We start from the raw sequence: 16,604 nt of genomic DNA on the forward strand, positions 1-16,604 counted from the left end.
CAAAATGTTTCTCGATCTTACAATAACATGAGATGATGTCTGTCTTAAGATGTGCACTTCTTTGTTTGCTGCCTCTAATTAAAACCAAGTTGATCATTTTAGATTTCTCAAGATCAGTTTCATAATCAATTCCAAGTGTTTTATGGTCATGTACTCGACATATCTCTACATTGTGAGGTGACATGCTTTGCTCCCCTGCCACTGGGCTTAACTTATATATAAGTATTAACCAAATATGAGCTATAGCTATAACATACATTACATGTGGTGCAAAAATTAAAAGGATGCAGAGGAATGGTGGAGGTAAATGTCAACAACATCAGGTGAGTAGTCTCTCAGGAGCCCTAGTGGGATCAAACCCACTTGACCGTGACTGAAGCTACATTGAACTGACATCAATCACAACACATTAATCACAACAACAAAAACAACAACAAAAGCCAACAGTTTTTGTAGTTGTAGAAGTAAGATAAACTCCAACCTCAAAGTGTTTATTTTTCGGTATTTGACAACTTTTTGCGTTGGGTATTAAGATCACCTGTAGGGGGAGCTATCAAACAACATATCTCTAATGTTAACGCAACAACAACACCCAAGAAATAATCAGTTTCAATAGTTTTCGGTTTCAGAACAGCTGTTTAGAGTTGTATGGAGCCACGATACTACGATTTACCATGGTAACAACCACAAAACAATATATTCACCCCTATTGATCTGGAAATATTACGCCGCTACTGCAGTAAAAAACTGCGTGGGAGAAAATTACTGTAAGTTCCAATAGTGTTGTCAGTTAATATTTAATGTACACACTAATCATAATCCATACGTTTTACTAATTTCCAGTGTGAAACATCTTTTTACACTCTGTTAGAATGCACTACACACAGGCTTGAAACACACCCATGCTCATATTTAATCACAATAACAATATCGCTGGTAAAAACTGGTACAATGGTATTTTTAATCAGGTGCATCCTGTGGAACTGCTTTTTAATGGCTTCACTGGTTTGTGTCCAGGGAACAAAAATGTTTAAAAGACGTTTCAGAGCGAGGCACACCTTTCTCACGGCTCTGCACACAGCAGCTTTACTAATATTCTAAGGTTGTAAAGGAAAATGCCGTTTGCAAAAAAAGTAATACACTACACAAAGAATCTGCTCGTATGTAAGAGCATGTCCACCATGAGTGACGTTAGTTATATGAGGACGGGTAAGGTCATGTACATATTTGATGGACTGTGAAGAAAAACGATAGTAGTTATCTGGAAATGACAATATAACTAATCGGGGCCTCAATATTCTCTCCCGACGTATGTTTAACAGCCTGCGAAGTAAAACCGCTTCTTCATCAACAGGATCGTCCAGAATAGGACGTGCCATGTTCTAGAAAACACGTTAACGTAACAGAAATCTTATTTTGTTCATATGTGGAAACTGCGCTAAAACACGCCTGATACAGAGTAGGTGAATGAATAAGAAACAAGCGCGCTGTGTGATTGGCTGGGCTGCTGTCAGAGGGAGGAGACTGTGAAAGAAACCTGAGGTTTATAGAAGAAAACCAGCTCCTGACCAGGTTATGTTCAAAGGCTCAGTTACCCTGGTGACTGACCCTGAGCTTTAGTTACCTTCCTTTGTGAAACAGACAAGCCAGAGTTTCCCACAGCTCAGGGTTAACAAACTCAGAGTTTCCACTAAACACGCTTCTTGAAACGGACCCCTGAACAATAGCTGATCTTAAATAATATACAATAAATATACAATATATAATAAATAATGATACAAAATATGGCCATGTTCACCTTATTCAGATTCTAAAAAGTACAGCTGGATAAAATATTATTGTTTATCTTGGGACCAGGAAGTAGAAACGGACTAAACATTAAAACATTATAATATACAATACGTATAATATGTACAATAATATATATATATATATATATATATATATATATATATACAATGAATAAGAAATCTAACTCACTCCATATGCAAAGTGAAAGATTGATAGTTACTCCAACACATGTGCAAGAGCAATTATAATATATGTCTATAATTAGGTAATTTCTGGTATACAATTGATCAATCATCTCAATTGTCACTGATTGAGGTTGACAATCGATTGCCATTATTCATAATGGAATTACAAAGAGATCTTTCAGAATTAAATAGCTACTCCGAATCCACACATTCTTTGTTTGCGACTTGCAGCTTCAGATTAATAATTGATGTATCTATAGACACTATTTTTGAAAGAATAAGCTGCATAATTCTTTCAGAAATAATGGGGATTGTTCTCTCCTGTCTCTTGAGCTGCGAGTTTACGAGGGAGGCGTTGGTTGTTGATTGACAGTACCTTCAGCCAAAGAAATACAGAAAATAAATACTAAGCACGCCCTTATAGAATACTGACCAATTAACGAACGGGTTGGGGGTGTCTTTAAACAAAAGCCTTTGGCAATAGACTTGCACGGCGCGGATCTCAGACCAGTTTGCGCTGTCACACACCGAACCGGTTAATCTCGTGTTTAAACAAACTAACCGTTTCCAGATCAGCGCCTTGACAGACGCTTTACCCATCTTGGAGAGAGGCACGGCCGAGGCGTAACATTTCTGAGAGGTTGTGTTCAGCTGAAAGTCACACGGAAAGCGGGGATGAGTTAAGGAGATTTAAAAGAACGCCTCGAGTTTTCGACGTTGGAGAACACAACTAGAGAAAAGTGTATTTTTTGAAGGAACCACTGGAGTACATCGTGACCAGCAACAAACCATTCAACTGCGACCTCCGATGCGAAGTGAGTGACGTTACCAGCATCGTTGTACACAGCTGAACAACTCCCCTTTACATTCGTCAAGGGAACGCAAACCACAAGTGAGTGGGGTTTTTGTAGTAAGAAAGGGGAAAACAGTGATGGCTGTGTGTGGTATGCGCGGGCATATACGCTATTAACACGAGCACTCACCTAATGACAGAGCAGGGTTTCCAGACGGGGTTAGTGGGGAGAGGGGGATTAACTACTAACTAGCAGCGAACTTCTCTACCGCCCGGTGCTAACCTCACAGTTAGCTAAGTGACATTTAAGTAACTCTGTAACTCTCTCCATGGTTAACAGGAAACTAGAGCCCCCCTGCCAATGTATCAACACACTAATGAGCCATTCCTAATTATATTGACTTCTTGGTACCATTCGTTTCAATGTGATTTCCCCTGACGTGCTGTGGAATGCTTGTGCGCAAAGTGACGTAATGTTAATTATAACAATATATCTACGTTGTTAAAGCAATGGAGACATGTACCGATGATACAGTAGCACTTTGTGTCATAGTGCAAGTGTACCCTCCCCCAAAGGTATGGCGAAACCGACCCAGCCTACAAAACCCGTTCCTCGCGTCACAGAACTCTCAACTTCCTCTAAAACGCACTGGCACCGTAGACACGCGCACTTCCTCCTCCACCAGGGAGGCCGGTGTGCCGCGCTACCTGGACAGGAGGGGGAGGGGTACACCGCCCTTCTCTCTCTATCTGTGTGTGTGTGTGTGTGCGTGTGTGCGCGCCACATCAGTCCCCAGTGTGACATGTGCCTAATGGCTGCAGTGATATCTTCTGCGTGTTTGATGTGGTAAATAAATATTCAGAGGGATTAAAGCACTCAGTACCAATTTCCCTGGAAATGCTACTGAAATGCAATAAAAATGCAATTTTTATTCTTCTGAGTCATTTGTTCCCCCAGACGGAGTCTGCATTCTTCTGGTTATCATTCGGCAAGAGTGTAGCGCTCCTTATTTTTAGAGGCCGGGAAAGCAACAAAAAAAATCCTTCGGCTGGTAAACCGCTTGTGGAATTGAGGTTAGAGAAGCATCGTCACAGCTAAAATCAATGAACCAAACATCAGTACTCACTCTTTTTTGTGTCGCCTGTGTAGGACAAAATTTGACATTGTCTCGCCGTTATGGTGCTTTCTGTGAGAAAGAAAAAACAACATCCACCATGACCATCCTTCGCTTGTGTTTGGATGCCGCTAAGTGGGCTCTCTAGGGAGCTGACATTTCTCTGTGTAAAGTCCAAGGCCTCAGCGGCTGGTCTGCAGTTTTGTCTGGCTCGTCAAACCTAGCTATTCTTTTTCTCTTTTTTTCTTTTGGTCTTTACACCCTTACAGAGTCCTTGAAGGCATCTTACTAGGGCAAAGGATTCCAAAGGTTAGCTACCTAGACATTGTCTTAGCTCGCCTCAACTGTGTGAGTGGATGTTGCATGATAACAGGTGCTTGTTTCATGGTTTTATTTTTTATTTCTTTGTCACCCACGCAGCTGGAATGTGTACTGTAAACGGCCGAGGGCGGCCCTGCATAGGAGTCTCTGACCGGCGTTGTTTGTCTGGACAGGTGTCTCCAAGCTGGAGCCCTGCATACCTCACATTCCCTGGGTTTGGTTAACGCTGTGGAGGGGTCACCGAGTAGTGGGAGGGAGGGTGGTGTGTGAACTGAGAATGCTATACGCGCAACGTTCAACTCCCAGAATTCCTCAGAGCGACCTGCTGATCGGGACAACTCCTCCTGTCATCGCAGCAGCGCAGTTTGTGTTGATGAGGAATCTGTCAGCGGCCACTAGAGGTGGCTTCCACAACTGCTTGTCAGCAGCAAGACTATTTTCTTGGGGCTTAATGGTGGGAAGGACATAGTCGTTTAAAGCTCCTGATCCAAGCATTCGATTGGATCTCTGTCCCTTCACTCAGAATCACAGGACATGCCTGAAGAGAACCTCGTTGTTTCTTTCTTTTCTTTTCATCTTAATTGTCAATCAGGGACTAAATAGGTTCAAAATTGGGGTCTTAACGATACGTTTTTCAGCAGTTTTTTTCATTGTGAGAGCCAGGAATACAACAACATCTGTTCTGGTAAAAAGAGCATTGCGGCCGGAGAGTTGGAATAAGAGGTTGTTGAATGGTTTTAGCGCTCCTCATCTAGCGTTGAGTGGATCTCAGTTCAGGTCTCCTGACTCTCAACAATGCTGTTGCAGTAGCTTAATCAAGGTTTTACATTTTCATACTGCATATTGTTTGAGAATCTTACTTGTTACATAAAAGTGGATCTTTGAGGTTTTGTGGCTCTGTTGAAATGAGAAGCAATTACAGGACGGGACACCCGTCTTTTCACCTTCCTATTCTACGGTACTGCGCTAATCTCGCGCTGCGAGTCAGTCCGCAGCGGACTAGTGAGCCTCCTGCTGCTTCCGGATGGAGAGGTTAAAATAATTTACTCTGTAGGGTACAGAAAGGAAAGAAAGGTTAGGGGTTTCTCTTAGCACCTTGTAAACGTGTGGGGTGCTGTGCTGGAATGAGCCCACACAGCAAAATGGCATCAGACACCTTCTCTCACCCCAGCTTCAAAGCTGTGCTTGAGCATGCTGAATCTGATGGAGAACACCGGGCAAAACTGCGGTAGCATTAATGAAAATACAAGGTGTGGGGAAAGTAAAATGGGCTCTGAAACCCTCAGGGGGAAGGTCAAGCCCTAACGTTTATTGGCGTAGACTGGAGTGGTCTTGAAGGGTTTAATCATGGGACACAAAGCGCAGACGAAAGCCTAGTTTATGCTTCTGCGTTTTCAGAGCGACGCAGACGTAAGCCCCCCTTGCGTGTCCCTTGCGTCGCTTTTCACACCTCCTTGCGTGTGTCGAGCCATTTTTCTAGGCTTGCGTCAAAAGCGACGCAAGCAATGAAAGCCTCCCGCAGCGCACCAGGCTGTGATTGGTCCGCTAACTACATCCTTTACGGAGTCTCACATTTCTGCTTTCATAGCCCGATACCGCCATTATTAAAACGAAGAATGTTTACGAGAGAACGGATCAGATTTAAGAACTTTTGTCGGAAGAACTGCGTAAATATGACCGCTTATACAAGCCGTCTTTGGCGGGTTGTATAAGCGGGTTGGATTCACGGAGGGAGATCGCAGCAAACGCCGGTTTGCCGGTCGAGAGGTGCACAAAGTTGTGGAGGAAAATACGGGACAAATGTGTCCACGATGAAAAGCAGCAGTGGCGATGCACGGGGCAATAAAGTCTGATAAATAAATAAACAAATAAATAAATAGACGTGACTCTCTAGGTCGTCTTCAACAAAAACACGTTACTCCGCCTGTTGTTCTGGCGGTGAATTGCTCTGCAACACACGCAGAACCATGAATTGAAACGAGTGCGATGACGCAGACGCAAACGCAGAAGCATGCGCCGGCCTTTAGGAGGGCAATAGCTCCAGATGCAGAACATGGTGGTCCTCTCACTCAGTCACATCTGGAGCCTCACTCTGTGTATTTAAAGCTTTGGGCCTACAGAAACTTGTACTGTGAGCCATCGCTGTGGGAATACTGTACCCACAAAATGCCTGGATCGTAGTCTTGCAAATGTGGAGCTTTGCCAGTCTTTGGTTCAAAGTTAAAACATTGTTTGCAAAGCAATTGTCACTTAATCCAGCTGAGACGTGCTTGTAACTAATTTGTAAGTCACCAGTGGAGGATATAGCCTTACAAAGCGAGGCAATGGGTTAACTCGACTGACGTCGAGCTTATTTGTCAAACGTTCCCTTATATATCAGGGGTTTCCATGCGGGGCCCCTGCTAGCATTACTACGCCTGTTCCCCACATGGCCGCCCCGTGAATAATTCAACACACTTGTTCGGGGACGCTGGTTTGTGGCTCCGTCCCGTAAATTGTAGCTGCACAGGGGATTGGAAGGGCGTATGGCACAGCTCCGGGTTTGCACCGTCAGCCCGAGAAGATCTACGTCTGCTGTCAGCAAATGGGGTCCGGTGCTGTACTAATGCGCCACGAGGCTGCTGGAGCTCCTGTTTGATATTTTGAGGTGCTCGGAGAGCTCGGTTACCAGGCGGCGGTCCTGTGACTGATTCACTCTAAAAATTGATGGTAGCAGTAACTTGATGCCGCTGGCTGCCGTTGGTCCAGCGGTAATTAAAACGCAGTGATGTTGTACATGGTTTAACGGTAGTGGAGGGGGAGGTTGTGTAAAATGTAACTTTCAGAGAGCTTGAAGAGATCCTTGGATTTAGTTTTGCTCGTTTGAACCAGCCATTCGGTGACTGATCCCACCCTTTCCCACATGACTCTCCTTGCTTTTACTAGCTGCAGTCATAATTTCTATTGAGCGCCTTTAAACGCGGAGAGTGTAGCGGGTTCAGCGTTGATCACCTCTGAGTGTGTTTTCCCTGTAAATCAAAGAAACGTATAACTTCCTGGTTAGACATTGATTCTACCCTTGTTAGAGGCCTTGAGTTCTTCTGATTAGCCCAAAAGGGGTTTCTTTAGCGGCTTGTTTTTAGGTGGCAAGGACTCCAGACAGCAGCAGCGCTGGGCTAACCCCCCCCCCCCCCCGCCCCCCCATCTGCTAGTGGGGCGTCTCAAGTAGTGTCAACTGTAGCTCGGCACACTTGTTGCCGTGTCTCCTGCCACCTTCCTTCTGGCTGCAGGCCCCGCATGGCTGGGTTTTCATTTGTCCGTTAACCCCCTCCCTCGCCTCTGGACTACACCCCGCGTAAATGCTTGATCGGCAAACGAAGGTCGGTGTGAGCGTAAATGTGCGCTTTTGTGTACGAACTCAAAAGAAATGTTGGTGTGTGTGTGTCGGACAGGCAATCATTCTTCTCCGTTACACTTGGTCTACTCTCTGCCTATTCCCTTGTCGCTCGTTGAGTGCCATTACAGCAATTTGATTGTGAATGCCTTCTCACGTCAACCCCATTATAACTATTTAACTTGGCAATCCTTACTCTTTAATGGCTCCGCCAACGTGATTTAAAACGACCTAATCTGCATGATGGCAGACCAGTGGATAGAGTTGTGGACCCTCTAACACAGTGGTGTCAAACTCATTTCAGGTTCGGGCCAGATACTGCCCACTTCGATCGAACGCGGGCCAGACCATTAAAGTCAGGGGGTCGGTGAAAAACGAATCGATTATAAAAAATAAAAATAAAAAGACACGACCAGCCTCTCGTCTGTCAGTAGCGAGTACCCACTAGCGTGGGGACCTTTCTGTAATTCTCACAATAGCAAAGTCATCGGAGGGCCAGACGGACTCCGGCGAGCCGGATTTAAGCCGCGAGTTTGACATATGTCTGAGCTTAGGTTATTTTCTTATCCTCCCCTAGGTCAGACGCGTGTCTCCAATGTAAGTAATTTAGTTGAATTGGTCACACTGCAAGAGATGAATCGGGTTTAGTGAAATCTGTTGGACATTTCCTAATGTACAAAAACAACACTTATTTAAAAAAAGCTGCTGGAATAAATAAAGCATGAGCAAATTAGGATGCACAGCCGCCGATTGAATGAGTCTAGTTATACTTGGCATACGAAACTGTTCTACAAATGCAGAAGGAACAAGTTTGAGTCTGGTACAACTAGTAGCTTATGGTGGAACATTTCCTTGTGGAGGTGGAACTTGTGGAGGTTTTCACTGCAGTGGAAAATCTTTGATCTTCCGCTTGCCAAAGACACACCTATTATTAGGGCAGGCCATACATTATTATGAAAATATAATCCCCCACCCCACTCACGCTGGGTGTCCAAAAGCCAGACACCAAACCAATGTAGTAGCTGCGATAATTTGAGCCTAACACAGATGTAGTTTGGGACTTGAGAGTTGCCCCTTTTGTTCGAGAGGCATATCATTCCCTGCTGCCTATCGTACTGTGCTCTTCTATCAGAGGACGGGTCTCTCTTCGCCCACCACTAATTGCTGAGTAACCATATGGAAAGGCCATAGAGCGGAGTTTTATTTTGGTTCTATAGTAAAATGAAAGTCATAATTATAGTTTGCTTGCGGGCCTTGATAACATAGGGCGTATGGTGTCTGTGTGAGTGGGAGGGGGAGTAGTTAATGACTGCATCATCGTGCAGTTTGTTGAGTCAGTTTAGATTTGAATGGAGTTTGAATAGATTGACGCCGTGGGGTAGAGTTGAGGTTTGTAGGATCACTGGGTAAGTGCAAAATGTCAAAAGACTGTAGGTTGCATGGGGCGTCATGTTAGCCGATAAACCTAGAGCAGATGTGACACAACAGCCTTCATTTCTAGTGTTTCTGGAGCTGTAGTGGATTGTAACAACTCTCACAGACTGTCATTATCACGGCCCATGCAAGGCCTTTTCTATCCAACCAGTTTCCTTCCCGGGTGGCTGAGACAAAGCGCCTCTTTCTCTGTCCGTTTAGAAGTCGTCCCTTCAGCGGCTGCACGCTAATCCGACTGACTATCAGCAGCTTCTGTCATGGGCAGGGAAGGACAGATGCAGAGAGAAGAGTTAGCATAGGAGGGGTGGGTAAAGTTGGGGGGGTGGCGACATGGAGGGTGATGACTGGATCATTTTGCATCTGGTGAACAGAGAGGTATTGTGTGTCAGAGGGCCACTGTGGAACGGACTGCTTCTTTACAGGGGGGAGTGGGGGTTGGTGGACTGCTGTTAAAGATCAAAAATCTTGTAGGGGGTGTGTTCTGCTTATATCAGCTCACGCTACACAGGAACCACAACAACACTGGAGACCTCCTACCTGATCGGTACTGCACATGTGAAAAGTACTTCACACATGATGGTAGTACACTCTTGTGCAGCATATCTTCTTTTGCTACATTGTGAACAACAGATCTGTGTTCAAATTGGCCGAAGGTGAGCCAGTCAAAGTTACGCATCATTGATTCCCTAATATAAGGTTAATGGAGTCTCCTGGAGTTGCATAATCATGTGTTCAAGCTTGGGAGAAGGTAAATTCTAACGTCGTCATTATGTGTGTGTGTGTGTGACAGTATTTTGTTTTTGAGTGAATTATGCCCAATTTAACTCCCTTACACCGGCTCTAAGTAGGTTTCTAATACACAACTAAAATCGCTGAAATCGAGAGGTTATTCTAATCAGAGCAAATCTTTACGTAGAGATGCAATAATTTACTTTTATCTAATTTTATTTCAACCCACTCACATAATATCAGTACACTGTATTGGGATCTTAATTGATCGGAAGCGTTCACCGGTATTGAAATCCCTGTTAATGATGAAATGCCCACCATTAGCAATATATCAAATTAATCTTTCCGTTCAATCTTTTTAGCTAATCTATGCTGTGAGTTTGTATATAATATTGCAACAGGAGTCACAAAGAAGAGCCATGCTTACAGATTCAAGAGAATGAGATTGAATGAGAAAATACATCCAAACTTCACTTCTAGTACTGTGTATAAATTATTTTTTTTATAATTATTGGAAAGGTCTGTATGTATTAAACTCGAGGTATGTCTAAGCCCTCGGTGCCTTTGTTGTCTTTACCAGAGACAAGTGATACCACAGCAGTTCCGTACATGTACTCCAAAGCCACATAGGAAAGAAAGTGGTTCGTGTTCTAAAAACATAAATGTCATTTTGTCTAGCTGTAAGGGAGTTTCTATAAAGGAACACCAGTTCTACAACCTAAACCTTTAAAAGAGAGCTTCACAAATGCAATCATTTTATCAAGTGAACCCCAATGTGTTCTTCCACATGTTTGAAAGCTCCCACTGTTATAACATAGTGAAAAGGTAAAGCCACGAAATCTTAGTCTTGGGTGTCAAACCGTTTTCGTTTGCCTTGCTGTAAAGGTCCACGAACAAGCTCTCCTCATTATGTCGGCCAGTGTGGATTCTATATAATCCCCAATGCATAGAAAAAAATTAAAACATAATTCAATGACTTTAGATAATAGTTAGGAGAGGACTAGAAATAACCATAGACCCTTTATCACTCATGGTAGAACGATCTGAGTTTGCCATCTCTGGCCTTCAACAAAGTTAAGAAGGGGGAACACAAAAGCTCTACACAGACCAAGTTTCCAAGCAACCGTGAAAGAAATGCCAGCTTCCTCGTGTGTGTGTGTGTGTGTGTGTGTATTTTGTACACACCCGGGTGTGTTTACGCGTGTGAGTGTGTGGTAAAGGTCACTTTGTTCAGTCACATTAGTGGCATCCTTTTAAGTACCCTGCTCAATTTTCTTTTACCTGATCATTTTACCATTCCATTTTTGGGACGGAGAAGTTAATTTCTCAGCACCGGCAGAATCTCTTCCTGTGGATAGTGACCTGAAACTTCTACTTACTCACTAAGACTTATCTCGGCTCCCTCAGCTAAATGGTGAGGTTGTCTAAAAAAAAAAAAGGCCGTGTGAGATGGAATAAGTATGTGAACGGACATTTTAGCACCCGGTGTGAGTCTCGACCGATGTCTCCTCTCTCTCGAGTGCTGATCAGAAGCGGTTGTTTGTTCAGCGTCCGCAGGGTTCAGGAACAGGCGTTTTCCCCTCCTGATTTGTCCCAGAGTCACTGGATTTCCCGGGCTGAGCCAAACGTGGGTTCAGTAATATAAGGCTTCTGTTTTGAACGAGTCCGAGAAAAAACGGTGACATTGCACAGAATTTTACTGCGAAAGAAACAAGGTTTCTCTTCTGCAGGTTATCTGCACTGAATTTAACCCCTCCAACCATGCAACTCAACCTCATAAAGGGTGGAAAGCGATGACTATTAACCCACAGGTAATCTCAGCACTTTGTTACGCTTGTTTGAATTCTTGTGGAGAGTTGTGTTTTTTATTCCAAGCTTAACAAACTGCCCTCCCTCCCCGCGTCTCTGATTTCACTGACAAAGCAATAGTGAGATAGAAACAGCAGCACTCTCTGCTGGAGGTGGACGCTCAGGAGGATGCCCGTCATTGTGCAGTAGAGTGGGGATGGGGAGCGCTTCGGAGTGAACATTTTCTCAAGTGTATTCGGAAATAATTTTTTACAGACTTTAGAAGACCAACATCAAAAAAGTTCTCCGCCTGATTTATGAACGGCTGAACATTACTAGAGTGTTCTCAGCTGTGTTTGACCGACTCCACAACCTCTGACTGATTCAAATCTATATCCATGCGATTGGGCTTTTGTTTATTTTATGATATCAACAGTGGCGACTGTTTTTTTAGATAGTGCTATCCAATCAATGACCTTCTTATCGAAGTCAGGTTAATTAAGAGAAAGCCCAAGCAAAACCAATGTTTCCCCAGGCTGAGGCTGTTTAAGGACGCTGATTGGCTTAATTGTTTGTCACATTTTTTTATTTAATCAGCCATTGGCTTCTTAGACCCTCTTAGATTGGCCCAAGTGCTGGCAGAAAACACATGAAGACAGGGCGTGCGGATGACAAGCAGGGACGGAGAATCAACGTACCTCTGTCAAATGGAATTTTCACAGATGAAAATCCCCAATTCTAGGTACGGTAGCTGGCTGACTGTGCTTATGAGCCAAACTGCAAGGCATCACAGACTGTGTTCAGTCACAGCCATCACACTGACCGGAGTCACATGTCTTCAGAAACGGAATAATTTATTTGCCAGGTATGTTGGACATAAGAAGAAATTGTCATGTGGGTGGGGCCAATGGCAGTGTGATGGGACACAGAGCTGAACAGGGCGTGTGTGGGTAAGTGGGGAGCACGGTTGTCCTCCAATCAAGGGTTGTCGGTTCAATCCCAGGCCCTGCTATCCCGCATGTCTATGTGTCCTTGGGCAAGACACTTAACCCAACATTGCTCCTGTAGCTGTGACTACAGTGTGTGGATGTTAGTTACTGATGGGCAGGTGTCACTGTGTATGGTTCTCCTGCCATCAGTGTATGGATGGGTGTGAATGGGTGAATGATGTCATGTAGTGTTAAAGCACTTTGAGTGGTCAGATGACTAGAGAAGCGCTATACAAGTACAGTCCATTTACCATTTAACTGCACTTAGTACCATTAGTTGACTGAGAATGTTGTTAGTGTTGTAACTTCAGTTGATAAATGCAACATTTAATATTGTTCGTTCATCCAGCCTGCTCATAGCAAATGTGTTTTTTATTGTTTGTTTTGTGTGTGGTTAACAAATAATTTCCTTTTTATATTCAGTAATTTAGTGTGTTCTTCAGTCAATCAAATCAATTTGAAAGTTGGACCAAAGTGGCCAAATAAAAGCCTCAAAGCCTCCTTTGGAAGTAAAGTCTGCACTTTCATTTTCTCTTGATGCCTCAATAGGTAGATATTGCCTGCCACCAAGGTGCAGGTCAGTGATCTTGGGCTTAAAAAGGTTGGTGACCGCTGTTCTAGCCGTTTTGCATCTTTTGTTGGCCGCCTCAAACCAAGGGAGGGAACACGGCACTATAGCCCCCCCGAACTGTAATCCATTCACATTAGTGACACATTCTCCCACCATGTGAGCGTCCTTTGATGCCTGTTTTCCCTGGGTTTGTAGGCCGGTGATATTTAAATGGGATGAGTCACTTTTGGAGATTGGGGGTGCTTGCTGTGACACTGAATCAAGTCATTGTTCTTTTTATGCCTCTTCCCTCCTCCCTACCTCATGCACCATGCACACTCCGCTATTCCTAGCAACCAGAACCCTGATTTGTGTGTGTGTGTGTGTGGTGGGGGGGGATGCGACTGGGAAATGGGGTTACAAACAAACATCCCTGTTTTCAGTAACCGGTCTGACTTGTCAGAGTCCCGCACAGCGTTGGGTGGAGGAATGCGTTAATTGTTGAAAGCTAAAGCTAAAAGATAAAGGACGAGGCCCTCTGATACATTCATTCAGAATAGAGGGAGAGATTCAGCTGGATTCTCCTGTAGTCCCGTTCCTCCCCCATGTCCCCCCTGCCTCTCAGGTGACGTCAACACATACACACTTTCTGCTGATCTGTGTGTAAATGCTTCTCGTTAGCCTTTATTCCCAGCGTCTCACATTCCTGGCGACTAATAGCATGTAACAGCTTGCCTGTTTTTTTTTTCTTTTTTTCTCAGGAGTGCATGATTACTAGAAGTGAAGTGGAAAGGCAGGAAAGAGAGTCTTACGATGAAACACATAAGAAATGTTTGGTTTTCATCCGTGGGATTAAGAGAAGCTCCAGGTGGGCGGGAGTGATCACCACTATGAGCAGATAAACTGTCCTTCAAGAGCCCAGTTCAGATTTTGGCTAGTAATTAAGGTTTAAAGAATGACATGCCCCTCACACAAGTCCGAAGTGATGGATCAAGGGCTAAAAGCTGTTCTAATTGGCCACCCTGACGTAATAAAAAGGGGCAAGGTCTCTGTCTGAAATAATTAGTGATGTTATTTCAACACACAAGAAAGACAAAAAAGCTAGAACCTTTCATTATTGGGGATTTTAGGAATGCCCACGAGGGAGATTTACGTAGTGTCTTAGAAGTACTTTCAATGTTAGGATCAACTGCCTTCGACTGCTTTAAATCACAGTAGCTTTTGGACAGACGTTTGATTGCGTCTTAATCTCTGGGAAACATTAAAACAGTTTTAACATGTCATTGAGCAAATGATTAGCAGAGTCATTATAGTTGCAGCCATTTTTATAATTACACAGTAGTGTATATACGATTCAAGGTAAAGTGTCTCAGCAGCTACTGCAAATTACAGCAAAACTTTTCTCAACCTGCTGCAGGTGGGCCTGTTTTTACTCGCCGTGACTCTGCTTCCAAAGAAGATTAGGATCGAATTTTTATAACCAACGTCTCTTGTCTGATCTTGCATCTTGGCCTGAATTCAAAAGTGTCGAGAAGCCAAACGAGATGTTTGAATCATGCCCCCTTTGTATTGGCCTGACGCTCGGGTCAGGCTCTGGTCGAACTCGAGTCGAGCCCCTCCCGAGCGTCCCAATCTACTGCTGCCACACCCCCAGACAGATTTAAAGCACAACCGTCAGACCCACCATAGTCATCATCATCACCATCATCCCCCCCTTCTCCCTGCAACCTGACCCCCCCCCCCCCTTTATTTCCACAAACCAATACAATTCAGACTGGACTCTGTGTAAGCAGGGGGATGAACCAGCCCCATTATATGCTCAAGCTCTTACTGGATGAGACCCTGAGTACACCGCATGTTGAATGGCGTTGTAGCGGCTGCTGTGAGGGTCTGAGCAATAATAATTGCCAAAGAATTGCAGTCATTTTAATGCAGTTTACAATTTCTAGAGACTCTAAAGTAAACAGATAATTTTGTTTGACCGATGGTCGCATAGCAGAAATATTAGGATTGACCAAATGAACAAAGAAGGACTGTACGGGCAAGCTCACAAAAACCAAAAGGCCTGGGAGACTCCGTAATATGGTCGTTTGGAGTTGGTTTAAGAGACAAAAATGAGAAGTAGTGTAGTGTCTGACCAGTTTGACACAACTCCGGTGTTGTTGAGTTTCAGGAACATTAAATGGTCTGATGTGCTTTACAAATCGTGACCCTTCAACTGAAGTTGTGACGGGACGATCCGCCCTGGGATTGTGCCTTCTATGCAAGTGTGTGTGTGGCCGTGGGGCTCAGCTGTCTTCCTGTCTTGGTGTCCTGGGTAGGGTCCGGTCCAGGTCACCTGCACAACCCCGCCACATTACTCTTGGTGTGTGTGTGTGTGTGTGTGTGTGTCGTTTTGTAGAGTGAAGTGAAGAACAAGGTTCCAGAGTGGCTTCATCTGCTAGGGGGGTTGTTGTGCGTGTGAGAGCTTTGACTGGGAACTAGGACCCTTTTTAAAATGTGACAGGTAAATACAGAGCGATGTACACTCAGACAGAGGCACCTTAAATCTGTTCACAGAGGAGACGCCAACACAAGGCATATCACACATCATGGTCTCTGCTCCTCTTTGTCCGTTAGAGACGTTACTCACCAAACAGCGGGCCCATAAAAACATTGCCAGCTACTCCCTGATTTACGCACAGAGATCGTTTTAAACCTGCATCATTTCTTGTCTTTGCAAGAGCGTCATCTGTCTCTGGGCTCCATGTGGGTCGGAGAAGCAGTGAGGGAGGATTGACGATGCCCAGTGGTTTGGAATTCTCTTGATGGAGTAACGGTACGAAAGGGAAACGTGTGTGTGTGTGTGTGTGTGTGTGTGTGAGAGAGAGAGACAATTCAGCATTTCTTTACTGGATGTTGCTGTTTTGTGGCTAACACATATAATCTAATACCGTTTTAGAGGAGGTTTTGTTTGCAGGATGACTGTTTATTGCCCTGCAATCTGATGACAAAGAAATGCCAGCTGGGTGGCATCTAATTGTCATCGTAAGTGGCTTAGCGCTGGTATTATCAGCCGCTACAAGAGACATTCCTGTTTTCGGAGTGGCTTGTGTTTCATTTCCAAGAGCACCAAGCCCCAATCACAAAGGATAGTCTATCCCTCCCAGTCACCCCCAGGTGTTGCTCCTTTTCAGGAGCACCTGTGCTTGCTGTGTCAGCCGGTCGAGGCTCATCATGGTCAAGAGCAATGACTACACACAAGGACAAAAAGATGGCCTGCATGCTGTTCAAACAGCTGTGTGCTGCAGGTGGACCACACAAAGTAGAATTGCAATCAGAGTAAAGCGGAATATTATATTTTACAATACAGCCTAAGTAACATATGTTACAATAAATACTTTTTTAAGGGATTTTCCGCCTCACACCTTTTTGGATTGCAGGTTACTCAAATGACCCCTGACTTGATATACTGTAGTTATTGCAGCGGCACCCAATGAAGCTTGTTTTTGTGCCTTAATAGTTTATGATATATTTTCTAAAAATTGAACACGTTA

At 44.2% G+C, this 16,604-nt stretch overlaps 1 protein-coding gene across 18 annotated transcripts in view; it reads left to right on the forward strand.

Moving 5' to 3' along the window:
- Positions 1 to 2,462: 2,462 nt before the first annotated feature.
- Positions 2,463 to 16,604, forward strand: part of mpp7a (MAGUK p55 scaffold protein 7a) — a 98,271-nt gene continuing 84,129 nt past the window's right edge. For 5 of the 18 annotated variants that reach the window (XM_078096978.1, XM_078096981.1, XM_078096983.1 and 2 more), the window contains exon 1: positions 2,481 to 2,868. The gene's annotated coding sequence lies outside the window, so the exon portion shown is untranslated. Of the gene's footprint in view, positions 2,869 to 7,423; positions 7,565 to 16,604 lie in introns of those variants that run through there. The other 13 variants (XM_040167357.2, XM_040167361.2, XM_040167362.2 and 10 more) reach the window with 8 other exon arrangements.

The sequence above is a fragment of the Gasterosteus aculeatus genome, chromosome 21, assembly GCF_964276395.1.
Source record: "Gasterosteus aculeatus chromosome 21, fGasAcu3.hap1.1, whole genome shotgun sequence".
Lineage (NCBI taxonomy): Eukaryota > Metazoa > Chordata > Actinopteri > Perciformes > Gasterosteidae > Gasterosteus > Gasterosteus aculeatus.